General features: G+C 45.2%; 1 protein-coding gene across 5 annotated transcripts in view; it reads left to right on the top strand.

Annotated features, from left to right (window-relative positions):
- The window catches only part of GPR141 (G protein-coupled receptor 141), a 40,155-nt gene that overhangs the window by 9,107 nt on the left and 6,766 nt on the right, over positions 1-24,282 (top strand). For 2 of the 5 annotated variants that reach the window (XM_037890046.2, XM_037890047.2), the window contains exon 2: positions 18,879-19,005. The exons of 1 other annotated variant lie outside the window; for it this stretch is intronic. The gene's annotated coding sequence lies outside the window, so the exon portion shown is untranslated. Of the gene's footprint in view, positions 1-18,787; positions 19,006-24,282 lie in introns of all 5 variants that reach the window. 2 more of the 5 variants (XM_037890045.2, XM_037890044.2) reach the window with 2 other exon arrangements.

Raw genomic sequence — 24,282 nt, 5'->3', positions numbered from 1 at the left:
GGTTTGGCCCAGACATATTGCTGCTGGCTACCATATAAACTTTCTCCAAATAATCCTGCCTATTCTCCTCACTCTTGATCTGCAAGACCCTAGGCATTTCTGTCGTGGGCCTCCTGAACAGAGACAGCCAATCATGATGAATTGTCTCGTGGTTTTGTGAAGTAGGAAAAGGGAACTAGCACGAGACCACCAAATTTAGTTCATATGTGATATCAGCCAGAATTTGAACACTTGCTATGATAAGATGTATGCTGGTGTAAAGCCATGGTAGAGGAGAGCAGAATCATGATCATGGGTTATTATTGTGGGTTTGTCTACATGGCGAATTACACTGCAGTAAACCTGGGTGCTACAACACACAATGAAAGTGCCATAAAAGCACTGTATCACTGCGGATGGTCGTGCAGTAATTCACTGTGTAGACAAGCCCCGTGTCTAACATGAAATGAGAGGCCAGTCTGAAATGGATTAGCCACTGGGCCGACAGGGCCTGTACCCTGGGCTCCAGCCAACTGGGGGGTTCTGGAAAAAATCCACAGCTGGAGCCCTGGCTGCTGGGTGGGGTGGGTTGCGGGAAGCCCCCGCATCCCGACTCCACTCTGCAGCAGCAGCACAGGGCGGGCAGGGTGGGGGAACCCTTCCCTGGCACCCTCTGACCCTGACCCTGGCAGAAGCCGCAGGACGGAGGAAGCCCCCTCCAGCGGCCCCCGACCCCTTCCCCATCACAAGCTCCTAGGCAGGGGTAGCCTCAGCACCCCCTACCTGTCCCTGGAAGAAGCCGCAGGCAGTGGGGGAAGCCCCCGCGCCCGACCCCACTCTCTGGCAGAAGCGCTGGGCACACAGGGCAGGAGATGCCCCAGTGCCCTGACCCTGGTCTCTCCCAAAAGCACGAGGGTGGTGGGGGAAGCTCCAGCACCCGGACCCCTGCTGCGGCCGTTGGAGCTCTCACTCCCCTGGGTGCCATGGCACGGGGACAGAGATTCTCCTGTCTTGGGGCCACAGTGAGGAGGGGGGAGCAGAAAGGAGCAAAAGGGGTCGTGGGGCTGAAGTGGGGGAATCTGATGGGGGGGACCCTAGGTGGTTTGGATTCTGTAGTTCTGCATCGGAGTGTTGCTCTTTTAAGACTTCTGAAAGCATGTTCCACACCTCATCCCTCTTCGATTTTGGAACACACTTCAGATTCTTAAACCCTGGGTCAAACACTGTATCTATCTTTAAAAATCTCACATTTGTGTTTTGTCAAATCTACAGAGAAAGTGTTCTTAAAATGATTAACATGTCTGAGTCATCAGCTGAGACTGCTATAACATGAAATATATGGCAGAATGCGGGTAAAACAGAGCAGGAGACATATAATTCTCCCCCAGGGAGTTCAGTCACAAATATAATTAATTTATTATTTTTTTAATGGGTGCCATCAGCATAGAAGCATGTTCTCTGGAATGGTGGCTGAAGCGTGAAGGGGCATACAAATGTTTAGCATATCTGGCACATAAATCCCTTTCAGTGCCAGCTACAAAAGTGCCATGCCGATGCCTGTTCTCACTTTCAGGTGGCAATGTAAATAAGAAGCGGACAACATTATGTCAACAAACTTGTTTGAGCAATTGGCTGAACAAGAAATAGGACTGAGTGGACTTGTAGGGTCTAAAGTTTTACATCGTTTTGTTTTTGAGTGCAGTTATATAACAAAAAAATGTACATAGGTAACTTGCACTTTCATGATAGAGATTGCACTACAGTATTTGTATGAGGTAAATTGAAAAATACAATTTCTTTCGTTTATCATTTTTACAGTGCAAATATTTGTAATAAAAAATAATATAAAGTGAGTGTTAGGGGGCTTATTCCTTCACCCACTTACTTCCCTGGTCCTTCTCGCATGAACAGAGAGCAACAATACCCAAAATCCAAAGGTGCAAACAATTCGATGTTTACTGGGGTGAACTTCCAGCAAGTATGATTCCAGTTTCCTTCCTTAGTGTCCCCCTTCCCAGCTCTGACACCCCAGAGGCTTACCTGTGTCCCTGTTCCCATTTCCCCCTTTAGCTAAACACGATTCCAATTTCCCCACCCCCATTCCCTGTTCCCATTTCCCCCTTTAGCTAAACATGATTCCAATTTTCCCCACCCCCATTCCCTGTTCCCGTTCCCCCCACACACACTCCCACTTCCTGATTGACTGCAGACTATATAGTAAAACTTGAGTTCTGCTTTGCTATACCTTAACCAATCATTTTCCTGAAATTTAACTAACCTATCCTAACATATTGTAACATGATTATTTAACCAATTATATCCCACCACCTTAATTAGTTTACACCCAGCAAAATTAATTATACAGCAGACAGAAACAATCACAGAACCAGACAGAGATTATACAGACAAACAATGGGGAAATGGGGACTACAGTGATAGAACAAACACAGAAATGAGGATTTCACATCCCAGCTATTGATAAGTTAGTTCTTGCCAGACAGGATGCTATCAAACTAAGTTTCCTTTTACATCCTCTAGGCATTTCCTTTTCTCTGGAGGCGATAGGCACTATCAGGACAGGATTATATTCCTAACAGCCCAATAGCACCTTATTTCAGTGTGACTAGTTTGGAATGTGAGGATGAGACCGGTCGCTTCCCAGCTTATGGCTGCCTCTGCTGTTTAGCCAAAGGCCTTAGCCTAAGAACAGGGCCTCAGACTGTCACAGTAAGAGAAGGACCTTACACCGGAAGACAGTGATTTTTATTCTTTCTTTTATACCTCTAACTAGCCAAGTGATAAGAATACACCTAAATTCTTAGAGTGTAGGCCTTTACAGACAGACCTGAATATCTATATCCTAACAGTGAGCACTGTGCATTTTGTATTCTGTGTTGTAATTGAAATCGATATACTTGAAAATATAGAAAAACATCCAAAAGTTTCAATTGGTATTCTATTGTTTAACAGAAACAATGAACATGCAATTAAAACGGTGATGAATCGCGATTAATTTTTATGAGTTAATCACGTGAGTTAGTTGCGATTAATTGACAGCCCTAATTAGAAGTGTTGCCGGCACCCAGCGCCGAGAGGCTAAACAACAGCTGGAGCTGGTTTGCTACCCGGTGTGCTACACCCAATAATCACAACGGGGTGGAGAAGCAGAAAAGTTTATTTGCAGCTGCAAAAAGGTACAGGGAGAATAAAATCTCAAATCCTGCACACAGAGCAGGAAGTTACACAGGCTTTTATACATCCTTTTTCCCAGCAAACTTATCCAATAGCAAGCTGCCCTAAGTATCCATATAGCCAGCCAATCCAGTTCCCAGCTAGTGCCCTTGTTCTCTGTATCATTTCTTAAACCATACATAAAGCTGCTTTATTCAGCATTGTTCTTCCATATCTGCCCTGTTTGGCCTTGCTTAGTTTCAGGCAGTCTGACTCTGCAGCATATTGTTGCAGATTCTCAGCATAACTGCTGCGAGTGCCTCCAGGCGGGGGCGGCCAAGGACACTTGGGCCTAGTACGCAGAGCTGCTGCGAGTGCCTCCAAGCAGGAGGGGGGGCCAAGGACACTTGGGCCTAGTGCGAGGGGGCTTCATCGACACTCGTGGTCTTCCATCCCCTCGAGTTACCCAGTGGCCATGCCCCAGTGTCCCCAACAACTCCCTCCTTTGAGAACACTCAACATCCTTGGCTCTGAGTTTTCTCACTTGGGCTACTTATTTCTTTACAATAGGACTTTGCCTAAGCACTTTGTGATAGCCCTGAAGAGAATGACTTATTAACTTTTGCAAAAGGGCCCTAACACATGATACTGCACAGCATAATACCAGTAATACAAGCAATACAGGAAAGAGACGTTTCAATAGCAGGCTAAATAAACCACCAAGCCAAAACTACAAACCCCAGCCTGAAAACAAGGTTTGCAACCAATCATTCTCTGGGGCAGTATAGGCAACCTGTGCTCCGGCTCGGGCATGGGCCTCAGCCTGTACCACCTTTTCATAGATTTCATAACTGCTATCATTTACATATACACAACATCGGGGCCCGACGAGGGCACAAACCCCTCCTTGGGATGCCAAGAGATAGTCCAAAGCCAGCCTGTTTTGGAGGGAAAACGTCCTGAGCTGCTGTACCTCTTTATTTAATGTTTTTACTGCTGATCCTAAATCACTAACCGAGTCCTCTAACTCTAAGACAACTTTCTCAAGTACCATTTGCAGCCTTACAGTATAGTGGCCTATGCATGCCATGGCTGGCCCGGTAAACAGTGGCGCTATTCCTAGTACAGAGCACCCTACAAGCTTCTCGGTTGTGAGGGAATTCTTCATATTGCCCTCCAATGCTGTAGTCAGTCGCCGCAGAGTCTTTTCTCGTGACTCAACAGAAGTGTCTCGGGCATTTCTAATCTTTCCTTTGGGCAGTGTGGCAGTTATGGAAAGATGAGGAACTCCACGAGCTATATAACAGCTACCTGTCCAGTTGGCTGGCAGCACCTTGTAAGCCTTTCGGCATACACATACAAAATAGTGACCCTGTAGGGCCCAGTAAGGACTGTTTCTTAAGGGATTCCTGGGATATTTAAGGCTGCTTTGGCTGCTTTTCCAAACAGTTCATATGCCCCTAAGGGGGCATCCCATCCTCCTGATTGGGTACAAGTGGGGGCGTTTCTAATTGTGCCGTTCAAATTACACTCGCCATAGGGACTACTACAAACCCACCATTGGCTTGCTAAATTGGAGATATTAACTGGACGGCAAGTTATATTTCCAAACCCCTCTTTTGTGGTAAGAGTATTTGTAAGAGTTTCCCTAAAAGGGGAGGCACCATTACACCCACACTGTTGGCCTCCCCTTTCGGTCTTTATCCAATACCCATCAGCCCACTGTGTAATAACACAGGAGCTTTTTCCCACAGGACGCCCATAGTGATCAGATTGGTTTCGGGTAAAACATAACATTCCCTCAGTGAGTATTGCAACTGAATATTCCTGGTCCTGATAGGTGGCTTGCTGTAAAGAGGTCTTATTCCAGAACGGCGAGTCCGTTCTTTCCTGCTCTTTGGTGGCGGCTAATTCTGCTAGGGTCAAGGGCAGCATGTCAAGGCATTCCCGTTTTGGGGGACAGTGGAGTTGGAGCACATACCCAGCAATCAGTCTGGTTTGTTAAAATAGCAGCATGGTGCACAAGCGAAACAAAGGAGTTATGCTCCCGATATGCAAGGTTTGGAAATACTAATACAGAGAATAACAATGTTACCCAATTAATTATCACCAGAGTCTTTTTAACCCAGGGTCTCCAGTACCTGGGTGCGCCCATTTTGGTGTTAAGGTGCCCGCTATTTGTGTCTTTTAAACAGTAGCTTTAGCCCGAGATCGTCACTAGATGAGGAGTCAGCAGGTTGGACGGTACACTGTTCTGCTGACGAGGGGGCGGGTACTGCCTTCAGACAAGAGTGATGGAGCCAGTTCTTGTGTCCCTCGATCTTTGCCGTTGTATGGGAGATCAGCAGGACGGTATAGGATCCTTTCCACTTTTCCTGGAAAGGCTCGTCTTTCCAGGTACGAACAAGCACGGAGTCACTGGGCTGTAAGGAGTGGACGGGAGAGTCCAAGGGGAGAGGCTGGGAATCCTTGGTATACCTGTGAAGAGACAAAAGAACAGCAGACAGGGAACACATATACTGTGACAAAAAAACATTACCCAACTCCCATTCCCCTGACAGAACCGGGGTACCATTCATAGGCCATGCCCTTCCAAACATAATTTCAAAGGGACTAAGCCCTAATCTACCCTTAGGGAGAACGCGGATACGGAGTAGGACGAGGGGCAAAGCATCAGGCCATCGCAGTGAGGCTTCTTGGCACACTTTTGAGAGATGCTGTTTAAGGGTCTGATTGGTACGCTCCACTACACCACTGGCTTGCGGTCTCCAGGGCGTATGGAGTTTCCAGGGGATCTGTAAGGCATGTGAGATTCTTTGAATGATTTTTGATGTGAAATGTGTCCCGTTGTCAGATTCCATCCACAGGGGGAGTCCAAAGCGAGGAATGATCTCCTTAACAAACTTGAGGGCCACTGTTCTGGCAGTGCAATTACGGCATGGGAAGGCTTCTGGCCATCCGCTGAACCGATCCACTATGACAAGGAGATATTTGAACCCTTGGGTCCAGGGAAACTCAGTAAAGTCTATTTGCCACACTTGTCTGGGGCCCGGAGTGGGTTCTAGGGCAGCTGGTGGCACAGGATGTCCCGGTCGGGGGTTATTCTTTTGGCAGACTAAGCAGTCCGCTTGTACCTTGGCAGCCAGGGGTCGGAGTCCGGAAGTGATAAAGTATTTTCCCATTAGCTGGATAAGTGCTTCCCTGCCAGCATAAGTGGTTTGATGTGGTTTCTGCAGCACTGGCCGGATCAGGCCCTTTGGTAAGAGGACCTTCCCTTCTGGGGAATGGAGCCATCCCTCCTTTTCCCAGAGACCGAGTTTGTCAGTTAGCTGTCTCTCCTCCCCAGAGTACTGAGGGGTTGGAAGCTCCCCTACTGATGGGATAAGGGCATGCATATGGGCGTTCTCAGTCTTAGGGGATGGCAGGGTGGCAGCATGCTTAGCCTCTCTATCTGCCCGGGCGTTACCTCTGGCCACATCTTGATCCTCCCTTTGATGGGCTTTACAGTGTACCACCGCCACTTCCGAGGGAAGTTGTACGGCTTCTAGGAGCCGGATGATTTGGGGCCCGTACTTGACTGGGGAGCCTTGGGCTGTCAGCATTCCCCTTTGCTTCCATAGGCCAGCATGAGCATGTAGCACACCAAAAGCATACTTTGAATCAGTAAAAATGTTGACCCGCTTTCCTTTTGACAGTTCAAGTGCACGGGTCAGGGCTATTAGTACGGCAAGCTGGGCAGAGGTCCCAGCAGGCAAACCTTCAGCTTCCACAGTGTCATGGAGGGTCACAACAGCATAACCCGCCCTCCTTTGCCCATCTATTACAGTACTGCTACCATCAGTGTACCACTCATAATCTGCATTTGGGAGGGGTACATCCTTTAAATCCGGACGGCTGGAGTACTGGGCATCTGTGATCTCTAAACAGTCATGTTTTTGTTCCTCTGTTTCTGGCAAGAGGGTGGCTGGGTTAAGGGAGCAGCAAGGCTGTAAGGTGACTTCAGAGTTCTCTAACAGCTTAGCCTGGTACCGAGCGATCCGAGCCTGGGTGAGCCAAAGCCCTCCCTTTGCATCCAATAAGGCTCGGACCATATGGGGAGTATAGATTTGCATAACCCCTCCCAATGTTAGCTTCTCGGCTTCCTCAAGCACTAGGGCAGTAGCTGCGACCGCCCGTAAACATGCCGGCCAACCCTTTGCAACCTGATCCAGTTGCTTAGAAAAATAAGCCATGGGACGTCTCCATGCTCCTAACAGTTGTGTGAGCACTCCTAGGGCCACCCCCCTTCGTTCATGTACATACAACGGCTTAGAAAGATCCGGCAGGCCCAGTGCCTGGGCTTCCATCAATTTTCTTTTCAGGATTTTAAATGCCCTGTCAGCCTCTGGGGTCCAATAGAAGTTTCGGGTCATGATCTGCTCCTTTTACACAGTCGTACAGGGGTTTAGCCCACAGTCCAAACTCTGGGATCCATATCCTGCAAAAGCCTGCCATACCCAGAAATGCCCTGAGCTGCTTACGATTGCTTGGGGTAGGAACTTGACAGATAGCTTCCTTTCCTTTTTTTTTTTTTTGCTTGAACGCTGACGCTCCCCTTGCCTTAGCTGTAACCTGATTCCTTTACCTCAGACAACAGAGTTATTAGGACGATATTACAGTCGTCTCAATCCAGCTTGTGACTACTGAGGCACCCCTCAAAGACTGATATAAACCTGCTTGGGTTCATTGAGAATTCCCCAGCCTGTGTTTTAAAAGCTGCTAAGTCTATGGGATTGAATGGCACATGGGTGTAAACTTGCATAGCGGTAGCCTGACGTCCCTCTGCCCCTGGGCAAGCCACAACAGTCTCGGTAAGCAAAGGATAGAGTCCCACCGAGGGGGCAATCTCTGTAACCTGAGGCATCTTACCCTTATAAGGTGGGGGTGTGGGGGCCGAAGGGGACACCGGCTCTGCCATTACAGTGGGGGTGGGGGTCTGGGGACTAACATTAGCTACTACCGAACCAGTCGGAGTCAGATTACAGTGCTGTAAAATATCTGGTCGAGTACATAAAGTCAGAAACAAATGCGCATACATATGTTCATTCCATTTCCTTGTTCTCTGACAGAACAGGAGTAACTGAAGGATCGTGTTGTAATTAATTGACCCTCCTGGTGGCCACCACTCCTGGTCCTCTAGTTGATATTGAGGCCAGTCAACTGTACAGAATCGTTTTAATTGGCTCTTAGTCATCAAATCCGCACCAAATACCTTCCAGTTTGCTAGAATGCATTCTAGGGGCGTACACCGTGCCCTAACCCCCGAGCTCTGTCCCTGTCCCATACCTACAGGGTAACTCTGGGCGTCCCCAGGTTCCAACAGAGCATACAATCCGGATTTCAAAAGGTTCCTACCTTATCCAAGGGACCGGTTCTTCATCGTCGTCCACAACTGCTCCTCCCCTATGTCCAAGGGACCGGTTCTTCACCGTCGTCCACCACAACTGCTTCTCCACTATATGGGTGCGTTGCACCGTTGTGCCCTCCTGGGTCGATCAAATCGCGTCTCCTCCGAGGCCCCGGTGAACTCACCGGTGCACACTGGGCGTCGGTTCTCGCCGCAATCCTCGACCTCCAGGAGGGGTCCGGGCAAGGCTCAGTTGCAGCCTCGTCAGCCCACCCAGCGACGCCAAAAGCTGTTGCCGGCACCCAGTGCCGAGAGGCTAAACAACAGCTGGAGCTGGTTCACTACCCGGTGTGCTACACCCAATAATCACAACGGGGTGGAGAAGCAGAAAAGTTTATTTGCAGCTGCAAAAAGGTACAGGGAGAATAAAATCTCAGATCCTGCACACAGAGCAGGAAGTTACACAGGCTTTTATACATCCTTTTTCCCAGCATACTTATCCAATAGCAAGCTGCCCTAAGTATCCATATAGCCAGCCAATCCAGTTCCCAGCTAGTGCCCTTGTTCTCTGTATCATTTCTTAAACCATACATAAAGCTGCTTTATTCAGCATTGTTCTTCCATATCTGCCCTGTTTGGCCTTGCTTAGTTTCAGGCAGTCTGACTCTGCAGCATATTGTTGCAGATTCTCAGCATAACTGCTGTGAGTGCCTCCAGGCCGGGGGGGCCAAGGACACTTGGGCCTAGTATGCAGAGCTGCTGCGAGTGCCTCCAGGCGGGAGGGGGGGCCAAGGACACTTGGGCCTAGTGTGAGGGGGGCTTCATCGACACTCGTGTCTTCCATCCCCTCGAGTTACCCAGTGGCCATGCCCCAGTGTCCCCAACAGAAGTAATCACTAACAATACAGCATGTATTATGCTTGAACATAAAGGGCCTGCTTCTCATTTTACACCATTCAAACAGTGGAAAGGGGCCTTACTGCAACAGAGAAGTCAGGCCATGAAGATTTAGTAATCTGGGTCAGATCCTCAACTGGTGTAAATTAGTGTAGTCTATTGGAGTCAATGAAGTAATACTGATTTATACCAACTGAGTATCTGACCCAAATGCCCAAAGAACAGAAATAGTGATTCTGTAACCTACTACCTATTTGCATTTGTTTTATTTGGCATTTTATTAAGGCACTTCCCTGTTAGTCACAAGTTTAAAATAATGTAACTTTCTAACACCTGCATTATAACACAGCTGGAGTTGTGTAGTAAAGCTTTGCTAAAATAATCACATTCTGTTTGCTGCTCCGTATGTTGCTGATGGAAATGTAAACTTTCCCTCCAATAAACTATTCTCTGCAAGGTGGTATGCAACACTTTGGGGTTTTTTTAATGTCCAAAGAAAAAAATAGATATATACTGTAGCAAAATCTTGGCCATTAGTTGAGTGAGCATGACTGAATTTCAGTGAGGTGTACCCAAATCTTCCGTACCTATCGAGGGCTTGAAACTAGACACCAGTTAGGGCTTGTAAAAATCAGATTTTCTGTACCAAATTCCATGGTATCAACATATGTTTTAATCCAAAATCCGAATGAAAAATTAAATATCAAAATTTTTAGCAGAACGGAAATTTCTGAAGAATTTCAGTGTAGAAATTTTGAGACACGGTAATGTAATCCATCCAGGGAGTGCAGCCCATAAGGAATGATGGGGGCATGATGCAACCAGTTCCCATGAGGCACTTTAGCCAGATGCTGTTCAGTGTCTAACTGGTTTGAAACAAAATGTTTCGTTTCAGTTCAACAAACCAAAATGTTTTAATTCACATTGCTTGAGTCCAACAGCAAACATTTTGTTTTTATTTTCGTACATGGAAAATCAATTTTTTTTAGCAAAATTGCAACATTCCCATGGAAAATTTTGATTGTGCAGAATTTGCATTTTCTATTGAAAATCAGAGAAAATTTCCACCAGCTCTAATACCAACCAAAGCAATATTATATAGGCTTGTTAAGGGCTGGCCTGAGTGTGGCTCTGCATCTCTGTTCTCACAGAATCCTAGAGATAAGTGACCAGTAGCTCATCTAGTCTATCCTCCTGTATATCACAGGCCATCAACTGCAACCTTCAACAACCAAAATTAAACTATTTCTCCTATGCCCTCACCAATTTCTTTAGAATTTATGCACTCGCTTAAAACAAAGTTTACTCCCCATAACCTTGTGGATATAGCATTATCTGAGTCTGTAGATATTCAAAGGTATGGACTGCTCCCATTAAGCATAGTGGCACATTAACCCTGAAGGCTAATGAAAACAATTGAAAATGTCAACGTTGTTGCATAATTTTCATAAAAAACAGTCAGCTATGTGGGTTTATGTGCTGATCTTGAGAATACCATGACTATTTCCCCCATCCGTACTCTGATCCCTGGATACACAAACATTCTAGAACCACCCAATGCAGAAGACAAGGCAGAGTGGCCTAGCCGCATAGAGCACTCAACTGGGACTGAAGAGACTTGGGTTCTATTTGCATCTCTACGATTGGCCTGCTGGGTGACCTCGGGCAAATCACTTCTCATCCCTGTGCCTCAGTTTCTCCATCTCTAAAATGGAGATAATGATACTAACCTCCTATGTAAAGTGCATTGAGATCTACTGCTGAAAAAGAGCTAGGGATTTTTTTTATTACCATTATCTGATACCTGAACATCTCTATAGTCATTACCCATTACCGAAATTACTAGGACTATGTAATCCAAAAAACCTTTAATGCCGCTGTTTAGTGTCTCATTGTGTAATACCACAGAACTACATTGCATCCTGTGTGCTAACTTACTGTGAAACAACGGATGTAATAATGTAAGATGGTATCTAAATGGTGAAAGCTTTGCACGCTTGCTTTCAGATCCAGTATTCTATATTCTAACAAACAACAACTGCATTAGAAACCTGCAAAAGGCTCCTTACAGGCAAAACCCACTCATAACAAACCCATATAAGTAAGGAAATCCAAAGCTGAGCCACACCTCTTAACACACATGCATTATTACACTTTCTATTGTCACTGACAGGCTCTGAACCTCCACCCTCCAGCGAGAGGGTGCACATAACACACTGACATAGCCCAGGCTCTATTGCAAAACCTCATATTTCTGTACACACACTGGATATGAGACATTTACTATGCTCCACGTAATAGTGGCATGGGGCAGGGGAGGATGCCTTGCTTTTCTGTTGGCCTCCCTTGCTTTTTGATAGTATTGTTGTAGTTCCTTCCCCGTGGCCTGACATTGCTGCTTGTTCCTGTTGCACCCCAGCTTCGGCAGCTCCTTTGAAACATCTGCAAAAATGTTTTTATTTCTGTGGAATTCCACGCTGGGCTGCTCCTTCTCACCAAGCCAAGGAAAGCCAGGACTAGGCAGCAGCACAAGGCTTCCCTGCAGCTTTATAGGATGCCATATCCTGTGTCCTCACAAAGGGGGTGTAGCAGGACGAGAGGCATGTCCAGAACATCCTGGGCATTTTAAAGGAGGTGGGGGGTAGGTTTACGGTCAATGTGACCTCTATGCAGCAGAGTTCAACATTGTGACCAGAGCAGTCCCTGTCATGGGGCATTGGGGAACTGTTGCTGGTGCACAGTTTTACTGGTACAGGTGATACACAGGTCCTGTACCTGTGGAATGGTGCTGCTAGAGGGATTAAATCATTCAGGAGGTGGTTTAACTTAACTGACAGAAAGTCACGGTTTTACTGACAGGACTCAAAACTGAGTATGGACTCACACAAGGATGTGCAGAAATAAGGCAAGTTTTACTGGTAAAACTTTTTAGCATAGACCAGGCCTGAGTCACTGCACATATAACAGCACACAACATGGGCTAATCACAGTGAGGTCATGTTACAGGTCTTTGTGTTGTAGTGTGAGCTACTTTCACTTTTTTCAACTGATCAAGCAGCAGAGACAGAACAGGAAGAAGGGAAGAGTGTCAACTCCCACAGAGCAGAACTGAGAGCTTCATCCCTGAGGTGGCCTCTGTTTGAAAAAAACCTTCATCGTTACCAGAGAGGCAGAGGGGGTGGAGAAGCTACATACACGGGACATACATGTGGGAGTGAGAAACCCAACGCAAGAGAAATTGGAGGGATGGCTTTAATAAAGATGGATGTGCAGGTAGAGGAGAAGGATGTGTGGGGGATAAATGAGGGTCAATGCAGCGAGGCAGCACAAAAGATGGAGCTCATCAAAGCCTTCTCAAAGCCCTTCCTACAAATGTCCTCCCAGATCCCAAGAAATAATCTCTCAGGCAGTCTCAGTTTGGAAAGCCAGGTGTAGCTCTTCAGAGTGTCAGCCCGTGATCCATCGAGAGGGCACCAACTATAACTGTTTGGGTAGCAGTAGATCTTAGAGCTCTGATCTGTACTGCTCATCTCCTCTCTCTAACCCCAGCAAAGTCCTTTGTCTGGAGGAGGATGAAGAGTGGGGAGCTGCTAATTAAGAAGCTAAGAGGACTGTAGCTCCAAGGTCCACTACTGTCCAAGCAGCCTCAACCAGCCACATATTCGTGGATTGCTGGTTGAGATTCTCACTTCTCACTGTAGCTTCCCCAGCCAGTGAAGCATGGTTAAGGCTAAGATTTTGTCACAGGTATTTTTAGTAAAAGTCATGGACGAGTCACAGGCAATAAACAAAAATTCACGGCCCGTGACCTGTCCATGAATTTTACTATATAAATACCCCTGACTAAAACTTAGCAGCACCTGGGGCCGCTGGCACTGCTGCTAGGACACCAGGCAGTGAGGGCCAGAGGGCCAACAGCTAGCCCCTGCACTGGCCACAGGGGCTGACTGCCCCCAGCCATCCCTGCTCCGAGGCACCGGGGACCGCTGCTCAAGTGCTCCCTGAGGCTGCCCCGGGACTGCTGCTCAGGTTCTCAGGCAGCTGGCCCCAAGGCAGCCCCTGGGACGGCTGCTCGGCACTCCTCAGGGCTGCCCCTGGGACCGCTATCACGGGGCCAGCTGCTCTGGGACTGCTGCTTGGGTGTTTCCCCTGGGCCAGCTGCCCAAGCAGCGACCAAGTGGCTGGCCCCGGGCCAGCCCCTGGGACCACTGCTCAGGTGCTCCCTGGAGCCAGTCACCCTGGGACTACCTAAGCAGCGGCCGGTGCGGCTGGCCCCGGGGCCACTCCAGCAGCGCTTGGTGCGGCTGGCTGCAGGGTGCCTGAGAAGCTGGCCCTAGGGATCAGACGCACTGGCCATTGGAGCTGCGAAAGTCACGGAGGTCGCGGAAAGTCATGGAATCTGTGACATCCACAACTTCTGTGACAGAATCACAGCCTTAATCGTGGTTTGCTGGCTTCTCTCACTGCTCTATTTCACACACACACACACCCCTCAATCGCTTCAGCATTGGGGAATGTATAATTTACGGAATTTTCTGTAACAATGTATAAATGATACTTTTATATTTTTGATGATTGTAACTAAATCAAAATTATATGGATTGAGGGCTCCAACATGCAAACCGCTACTCACATGGGTAGACCTCATTCACATGAGAAACCCTGTTGACTTCAGAGTAAATATGTCCTTTTGGCATAATGTGCATAATGGCTTTAAAGCAAAACATTATTTTGTACAGCGTTTTTTCCCCTGAAACAGCACAAAGGATTCTGAGATATAGAACACAAAGGATTCTGGGATATGGATCACAAAGGATTCTGGGACATAAAGATCACAGGATAAAAGACCAGGTGTCTTGGGAGCCACAGAAGGAAAAAGAGCATTGTTCAGATTTTAAATCTGAGAGTACATTGTGGCATACAAAGGGCATATGACGGAAAACATTATGCTGACTGACTACCAGTTGCTACGTAAACCCATAGCATGCCGATTTTAAAAGTTTTCCAGAGGAAAAAGAAAAGCCAGTTGGGTAGTAAGGTTGGATCCTTTGCTTAGAGTGGAAATGAAATCCAAGGGTCATCTGAGGAATGGACAGAAGGGGTTAGTACTGTAGTTAGCTTAGAGGCTCCCTGGGAGTGAAGACTAATAGGTCAAGCTTCAGAAGTCTGACTGATGAATGGGGGAAGGGGAAGCATCTCTAAAATTTCTAGACTGAGATTGAGTGACAAAGAATCTTATTATAAGATTTTATTATGGTTCTTCTTGCAATTTTTTCTTGCTGTTTTCAAGCCTCGTTTGATTTCTCCTTCAGTTTTCTAGCATAATTTAAAGGAACTTGTGGTTTACTCTAAATTGTGCTGAATGCCGTTACACCAAAGGGCAGGGCCGGATTAACTTTTTGTGGGCCCGGCACCAAACATATTTGTGGGCCCCCCTGGGGAATGAAAGGGCCAGGGGCAAGAGCACAGTGGGCAGGGTGGATTTGATTTAAATCATGAGTTAAATCACAAGTCAGGAAGACTCGATTTAATCATGGTTTTCTACATAAAAGTGAGTTCTTGTTGGTTGTTATAACCTTAATACATATTCTTCAAAACTCAGAGATAGATGTAGGTTTCATTTTTAGAAGGTACACACTATACTTTTTTAAACAGTGGTTTATTTTGAAAACTTTTCAGATGAGTTTTACAGCTATATCAGAAAATTAATGATTGTTTGGTTATTTCATTTACCAAAGATAATTGAAGCAGATATTTATGAAGTCATTGGGAGGTGAACTATCTCCAATTGAACAGGTTAATCTTTAATATTTGAAGGATTTTCTTGCCATGCTGTATTAGGAGAGCATCACCAGACAGACATTTAAATTGTTTTATTTAACTAAAACAACAACGTTAAGTATTCTGGATTTTTTTCTTCAACATCAAACATAATATTTTAACAAAAAAGCACATGTCCCTCGCTTCTCACATTTATCTCCAGACTTCTTCTCCTTGTCCAGATCTGCCCCCAACAATCTTCTATTCATTGAACTTTTTGAAACTTTTCACTTTTAGAGAGAGGTAAAGGATTGACTCTGTGAACACAAATTTGCAGAGGGACAATAGAGTTGAGGTCAGTTATTTCTCACCTCTATATATTATTTATTTATTTATTTAAAAACATCTTTGCTGTTAACAAGCATGTTACCGCTAGAGACACAAACCCACAGTCTGAGAACTGCAAAATTAAGCATCTCTGATGGTGTCTTCTAGACTGAGCACTGAGTCCCATTGGGTAGATAGAAAGATTAACCTAAATAATCTATACAGAAGCCCGTGGAACCCCATAAAATTGGGTCTCTAATCCATGAACTATTAGAACTCATTTACAACACTTTTCTTAAACATTACATCAATATATTGTCTCATACTATAGAATTAGAATTTATAATCCCTATTCCATGATAAGATATAATGTATCTTAATTAAAACTATCTTTAGATAGGTTTTTCCCCTCACAAATCCAATTTAAATTTAAAAAATCCGATTTTTTTATTTTTTAAAAAAAATCATTGATTTTTATCCACCCTGACAGCAGGGTATGGGGGGATGTGACGAAGCGGGACTGTTCTTCATGTTTCCTCTGAATAGTGTGGGGGTGTCTCAGTTTCCCCTAGGCAGTTCTTAAGTATGTAGGGGGTGGGATAAGGGTGTATGATCGTTGCAGAGCCCTAGAGGGCAGGTGTGTGCAGGGGTCTGGACACAGAGAATGGCCGACACCCTGTTTCCTGGCAACTGATGGCCTGGCCCTTCTCCCTGCAAGGTGAGAGCTAAAGGGTTGGAGAACAAAGGAATCAGGTGATCTCCTGGCCCGGGAAAGGGACAAAGCCCAGAGGAGGACGGGCTGGAGGGAGGTTCAGTTTGGGGCTGGCTGGGATATGGAGTGAAGTGCAGACGTGGTTGTCTGGCTCACTGCCCCCCAAAATGGACCCAGCTGAGGGGTCCCGTTCTCTGCACCTGCAAGCTCTGTTTTAGACCATGTTCCTGTCGTCTAATAAACCTCTGTTTTACTGGCTGGCTGAGAGTCACGTCTGACTGCGAAGTTGGGGTGCAAGACCCTCTGGCTTCCCCAGGAGCCCCGCCTGAGCGGACTCGCTGTGGGAAGCGCACGGAGGGGCAGAGGATGCTGAATGCTCCGAGGTCAAACCCAGGAAGGTGGAAGCTGTGTGAGCTTTGTGTCCTGAAGACAGGCTGCTCACAGAAAGGAGACTTCCCCAGAGTCCTGATTGGCTTCATAGGGAGCAGTTCCAGAGCATCGCCCAGGGATTCCGTGACAGAGGGGGCGAAGGATTGGTCCCCAGCTGGAGCGAGGCAGGTGCCAGGGGCAAGATAAACACAGTAGGGAATGGGGGGAGGATTAGTCCCTGTTGACTGGAGCAAGGCAGGGGCCTGGGGCAAAAGCACAGTGGGGCAGGAGCTAGGGTTGGTCCCTGGAGCAAGGGAGGGGCTGGGGGTAAACTGCAAGCGCAGCAGGGCTGGGGAGGGGGTAAACAGGATCCCCCCCGCCCCTGCCCACATAGAGCAGGTACCTACCTTCTCCCTGGTTTTAGCCCATTCTCTTCATCTCTCTCTGCACTGAGCTGAGGGTGGGAGTGCACTGAGCACAGGGCTGGGGGTGCAGGGTCTGGGAGGGAGTTAGGGTGCAGGAGCAGGTTGGGGTGCAGGGTCTGGCCAGGAGTTAGGGTGAGGGAGGGGGCTCAGGGTTGGGGCAGGAGGTTGGGGTGTGGAGTGCTTACCTGGGGCAGCTCCCATTTGGTGCGAGAGGTGCAGGTGGGAATTGTGGGGGGGGGTGCAGGAGCTCCCGTTTGGTGGTGGGGGTGGAGATGTGGGGGGTGCAGGAGTAAGGGCATCGGGTGTGGGGGGACTGGGTATGTGTGGGGGATGCAGGAGTCAGGGCTGGGTTCATGGGAGGGCTGGGTATGTGTGGCGGGTGCAGGAGTAAGGGCTGGCGTTGTGGGGGTGTGGGCTGGGGTTGTGGGCTGGGGTCGTGGGGGTGCTCCCAGCCTCCTGCCCTGAGCCGCTCACGGCAGAGGGCTGGAGGGGGCATGCCCCGATTCCACCCCATTCCCCAAGGCCCCGCCCCTGGCTCATTTCCGCCTCCTCCCATGAGTGGCAAGCACACTGCGGCTCCACTCCTCCCCCTCCCTTGCGCTGGCAAACAGCTATTTGCCGGCAGGGAGAGGGAGGGGTGGGAACGTGGCACACTGGGGGAAGAGGCGTGAGAAGAACTTGGCTGCCGGTGGAGCCTGCCCTGCTGCAGCAGGAGCCCCAGGAGCTGGGAGCACCAAGCTTCTGCCCCCGCAGGAGAGAGCAGGGGATGGAGAAGAGCAGGCCAGGCTGGGGCCCCTTTGGACCGTGGGCCTGGCGCCAGTCGTGCCGTGGTAAATCCAGTACTGCCAAAGGGTCATTGGGGTAGAGATTACTAAGGTATCAGGGCATGCCAGTGTCCTTTCCCCTGCCCATATCCTCTGAACTGACTCCAGGGAGGCAGAAAAGATATAAAAGCTGTTACTGAGGCTCTAAACCACGTCAGCATCCCCTTATGCAAGGGAAACCCAGGGACTATGTAAAAAAGCTTTAGGCACAAAGCTGCCCTAATGCAGCTGAGGATCAGGGTCACTGCTTTCGACAGGGTCCAAAGGAGAAAGTAAGATAATGACATTTTTTTTTAATTGACAACCATTTATTTAGGCTCAGATCCTCAAAGGTATTCAGGTACTTAACTTTCATTGATTTCAATGAGAGCTAAGCACTTAAATACCTTTGAGAATCTGGATCTTTATTATTTTAGATTGCACAAAATGAAGATACAAATTAATGAGCTTCAAAGTGGGGAGGACAAACCCTGATTAGGAACAAGGTGTATGTGTCTGGAAAAGCAGAATCTGTTCTGTGATTCAATTTGTAACTGGTTTGAAAGCAAAGTTTGTAACTAAAAAAATGCACCCAACTGGCTTTTTCTTTCTTATTTTAAATAAATCTAAGAGCTTTTCTGTACAGCCATTTTTCATAACTGTTACTTATTTATGCTGTTCTGGTATGGGAAGAAACATTTCTTCATTGCTTTTTTGTGGTATTATTTTCCTAACACATACTCTTTTGGGTTTCCGGTATACGGAGGTCACTTTTCCTCCCCTTCCTCCTCCCTCTTTTGTGCATAAATTTTGGGTTTGTTCTCTCTTTTTTCTCTGATGCTGCATCTGGTAAGTCAGATGACATGCCCATGGCAGCTAGGAGGGTAAAGAAGATTGTAAGGAAAGTTCTATTGTGTAACCCCCCCCCATTTTTATTTATTTATTTTCAAAAAACCAGAACTAAGAATACAGCATTTTTGGAAGTCTCCTTTGTTTTCCATCATTCCAGTGACAAGTTATATGTCCTTTGTCTACATCTACTTCGATAGACTGGATTTCTACTGCAAAGTTTCAGTTAGATGGCGGCACACACAGAGGGACCACCGGCTCACATCCAATAAATGAACTACAGAAAAAGTGACAGAGATCTCTAAAAATTGTTTGGAAAAATCATAGGTATGTACAGTAAGTGTGTACTCTCCTATCTGATATATTTAATTACTTCAGTTTTCTCTAAGCAGAAATTTATTTTACAAGTTTCATAGGGGTCTGTTTGTTTGTTGGAGTGTGGATATTGCAGTCACTGTCAATCATGAATCTACACCATGAAGAATCATAGAAACAGGGCTAGATTTCCTAATATCTAAACTAAACCTCCCTTGCTGTAGGTTAAGCCCATTACTTCTTGTCCTATGTTCAGTTGACATGGAGGACCATTGATCACCATCCTCTTTATAACAGCCCTTAACATGGTTGAAGACTGTTATCAGGTCCCCCTCAGTCTTCTTTTCTCAAGGTTATTTTTACCTTTCCTCAGCAGTCAGGTTTTCTAAATTTTTTATCATTTTTGTAGGTTCTTCCCTCCTCTTTTCCACAACTGTCTTAATGTGTGGTGCCCAGAATTAGACACAGTCCTCTAGCTGAGGCCTCACCAGTCTTAAGTAGAGCAGGACAATTACCTCCTGTGTCTTACATATGACACTGCTGTTAGTACACTCCAGAATGATATTAGTCTTTCTCACCCCTGCATCACACTGTTGACTTGTATTCAATATGTGATCTGCTATAACCTTCGGATCCTTTTCAGCAGTACCATCACCTAGCCAGTTATTTCCCCATTTAAGAGTTGTGCACTTAATTTTTCCTCCCTAGGTGAAGTACTTTGCACTTGTCTTTATTTAATTTCATTTTGTTAATTTCAGACCAATTCTCCAATTTGTCAAGGTCATTTTGAATTCTAATCCTGTCTCCCATGTTTTTGCAACCACTCCCAGCGTGGTGTCATCTGCAAATTTTATAAGCATACTCAATTAGAATTAGTCAAAAATAATTAGAGTGAGTCAAAAACTGTCATACTTTTTAAACATAAAATAGCTTTTTGACTAAATGAAAATGTTTGTGAAAAAATTTATTTTTAAAATTTTCCAGGTTTTTGTAAAAAAAAATCAAAATTTTTGGTTTTTGGTTGTCGATAATTTGTAAAATTTTTGTTTAGGGTTTTCAGCTGTTATGAAAACCAAAACAATTTCCACTAAAAACTTCAACACAAAAGGAAAATTTTCGTTCTCATTGAAATTTTGAGAGGGGAAAACAGGTCCCAGTCAGCTGTACAAAGAATATAAATGCCTCTTCCACAGAGTCCAAACTTTGGATTACATGAAAATCTACATGATTATGGAGGGCAATTCTGACAGTCCTGATACAGATCTTTATCACAGGGTAAATTTTGCAAAGACACTTGCGAGAGAGAGAGAGAAAGAGAGAGACCGCTTAATTCATTCGTCAGCACAGATTATAATACGTTTTAGAGATTTTGTCAAACTTGATTTTTTAAAAATGAGATTACAAATTTGCTTGATAAAGGTAATAGTATTGATGTAATAAATTTAGACTTCTGTAAGACACTTGGCTTGGTACCACATGACATTTTTATTAAGAAACTAGAACAATACATAATCAGCATGGCATATATTATATGGATTAAAAACTGGCTGATACATCTCAAAATGTAATTGTACACGGGGAATCATCATTAATCATCATGTGTTTCTAGGGGGGTCCCACTGGGATTCGTTCTTGGTCCTAAGCTATTTAATATTTTTATCAATGAGCTGGGAGAACATATAAAATTATTAATAATAAAGTTTACAGATGGCACAAAGATATGGAAAAGGACTAGTCACTGATACAGAGTGTTCTGGATCTGGGCACAAGCACACAATGTGTGTATTACTATGTGTATGGTAAGATATAAAGTCATACATCTAGCGAAAAAGAATCCAAAAAATACATATGGGATGGGGGACTCTATCCTGGGAAGCAGTGACTCTGAAACGGACTTAGGCGTCATGGTAAATAATAGCTGAACATAAACTCCCATTGCAGTCATATGACCAAAAGGGTTAATGTGCTCCTTGGATGTATAAACAAAGGAATAGCAAGTTGGAATAGGGAAGTTATATTTAGGGCTGTCAAGCAATTAAAAAAATTAATCGCGATTATTCAAGCTGTTAAACAATAATACAATACCATTTATTTAAATATTTGGGATATTTTCTACATTGTCAAATATGCTGATTTCAATTATAACACAGAATACAAAATGTACAGTGCTCTGTACAAAAGAAATAGTATTTTTCAGTTCACCTAATACAAATACTGTAGTGCAATCTCTTTATCACAAAAGTTGAACTTACAAATGTAGAATTATGTACGAAAAAACTTGCATTCAAAAATAAAACAATGTAAAACTTTAGAGCCTACAAGTCCTCTCAGTCCTACTTCTTGTTCAGCCAGTCGCTCAGACAAACAAGTTTACATTTGCAGGAGATAATGCTGCCCACTTCTTTTTTACAATGTCACCTGAAAGTGAGAGCAGATGTTCTAATGGCACTGTTGTAGCTGGCGTTGCAAGATATTTACATGCCAGATGCACTAAAGATTCATATGCCCCTTCAGGCTTCAAACACCATTCCAGAGGACATGCTTCCATGCTGATGACAGGTTCTGCTCCATAACTATCTAAAGCAGAGTGGACTGATGCATGTTCATTTTCATCATCTGAGTCAGATGTTCCAGCATAAGGTTCATTTTCTTTTTTGGGGTTCGGGTTCTGTAGTTTCCGCATCAGAGTGTTGCTTTTTTAAGACTTCTGAAAGCATGTTCCACACCTCATCCCTCTCAGATTTTGGAAGGCACTTCAGATTTTTAAACTTTGGGTCAAGTGCTGTAGCTATTGTGACAAAGTTCCCCTTCTACCTTGGTGGGTGTTGCACTTATTGGTGGATTTGCTCGCCTCGGAGTTTCACGGCAGCCCTCAGTTTGGCCATTTTCATGAATCCACAGTCCAGGTCAACTCCCCTGGTATCAAGTAGGGAGTTGGGGGGGGAAGGAGGGATAGGGGGAACCTGGGCCCACCCTCTACTCTGGGTTCCAGCCCAGGGCCCTGTGGATTGCAGCTGTCTACAGTGGCTCCTGTAACAGCTGCGTGACAGCTACAACTCCCTGGGCTGCTTCCCCATGGTCTCCTCCCAACACCTTCTTTACTCTCACCACAAAACCTTCCTCCTGATGACTAATAATGCTTGTACTTCTCAGTCTTCCAGTTGTATGCCTTTTCACTCTCAGGTTTTGTGCCTTTTGCTCCCAGCTCCTCGCACACACACCACAAACTGAAGTGAGCTCTTTTTCAAACCCAGGTGCCCTGATTAACCTGCCTGTCTTAATTGATTCTGGCAGCTTCTTGATTGGCTGCAGGTGTTCTAATCAGCCCATCTGCCTTCATTGTTTCCAGAAAGTTCCTGATTGTTCTGGAACCTTCCCTGTTACCTTACCCAGGGAAAAGGGACTTACTTAACCTGGGGCTAATATATCTGCCTTCTATCACTCTCCTGTAGCCATCTGGCCTGACCCTGTCACACTATATTTAGAAATCTCACATTGGTACCTTCTTTGCGTTTTGTCAGATTTGCAGTGAAAGTGTTCTTAAATCCAACAACATGTGCTAGGTCATCATCCGAGACTGCTATAACATGAAATATATTGCAGAATGCTGGTAAAACACAGAGCAGGAGACATACAATTCTCCTACAGGGAGTTCAATCTCAAATTTAATTAATGCATTTCTTTTTAAATGAGCGTCATCAGCATGGAAGCATGTCCTCTGGAATGGTGGCTGAAGCATGAAAGGGCATACGAATGTTTACCATATCTGGCATGTAAATACCTTTCAATGCCGGCTAGAACAGTGCCATGTGAACGCCTGTTCTCACTTTCAGGTGACATTGTTCACAAGAAGTGGGCAGCATTATCTCCTGTAAATGTAAACAATGTGAGCAATTGCCTGAACAAGAAGTAGGACTGAGTGGCCTTGTAGGCTCTAAAGTTTTACACTGTTTTGTTTTTGAGTGCAGTTATGTAATAAAAAAAATCTACATTTGTAAATTGCAATTTCACGATAAAGAGATTGCACTAGAGTACTTGTATGAAATGAATTGAAAAATACTGTTTCTTTTATCATTTTTACAGTGCAAATATTTGTAATAAGAATAATAATATAAAGTGAACACTGTGCACTTTGTTGTAATTGAAATCAATATATTTGAAAATGTAGAAAAACATCCAAAATATTTAATAAATTTCAATTGATATCCTATTGTTTAATTGTGCAATTAAAACTGTGATTAATCATGATTTTTTTTTTTAGTTAATCGTGTGAGTTAACTGCATTTAATCGACAGCCCTAGTTATATTGCTTCTGTATTTGGCGCTGGTGCAACCGGTTCTAAAATATTATGTCCAGTTCTGGTGGTCATATTTCAGGAAGGATGTTGATAAATTGGAGAACGTTCAGAGAGCCACGAGAATGATTAAAGAGTTGGAAAACATGCTGTATAGTGATATGCTAAATAGATTGAGCTCCTTGAGTCTAACAGGGAGAAGGTTAAGGGGCAACTTGATCGCAGTCTATAAGTACCTACATGAGGAACAGAAATTTGATAATAATGGGCTCTTCAGTCTAGTAGACAAAGGTATAATAAGATCCTGTGGCTGGAAATTGAAGTTAGACAAACTCAGACTCGAAATAAGGTGCTAATTTTTTAACAGTGAGGATAATTAACCATTGGAACCGTTTACCAAGGGTTGTACAGTAACTCCTCACTTAACGTTGTAGTTATGTTCCTGAAAAATGCGACTTTAAGCAAAACGATGTTAAATGAATCCAATTTTCCCATAAGAATTAATGTAAATAGGAGGGGTTAGGTTCCAGGGAATTTTTTTTCACCATATATATATATATTATAGTCTTTTGTCTGTTGAAAAAATATATATATATATACACACACACAGAGTATAAATTTTAAAGAAACAATTTAATGCTGTACACAGCAATGATGATTGTGAAGTTTGGTTGAGGTGGTGGAATCAGAGAGTGGGATATTTCCCAGGGAATGACTTACTGCTAAATGATGAACTAGCTATCAGCTGAGCCATCAAAGGTTAACCCATTGTTGTTAATGTAGCCTCACACTCTACAAGGCAGCATGGAGGGAGGGGAGACAGCATGGCAGACAGAGACAGAGACATACACCGTGTGTGTGTGTGAGAGAGAGATGCTCATTGCCCCTTTAAGTATGCGGACCCTACTCTAAGTACACTGCCTTTTTAAGTAGATCAGCAAGTTGAGACAGAAGCTGCTGCCAGGAAGCTCCCTCTGTCCTGAGCCCTGTCATG

Source organism: Chelonia mydas, chromosome 2, assembly GCF_015237465.2.
Source record: "Chelonia mydas isolate rCheMyd1 chromosome 2, rCheMyd1.pri.v2, whole genome shotgun sequence".
Classification (NCBI taxonomy): domain Eukaryota; kingdom Metazoa; phylum Chordata; order Testudines; family Cheloniidae; genus Chelonia; species Chelonia mydas.
This window is presented reverse-complemented; position numbering and strand designations above follow the sequence as displayed.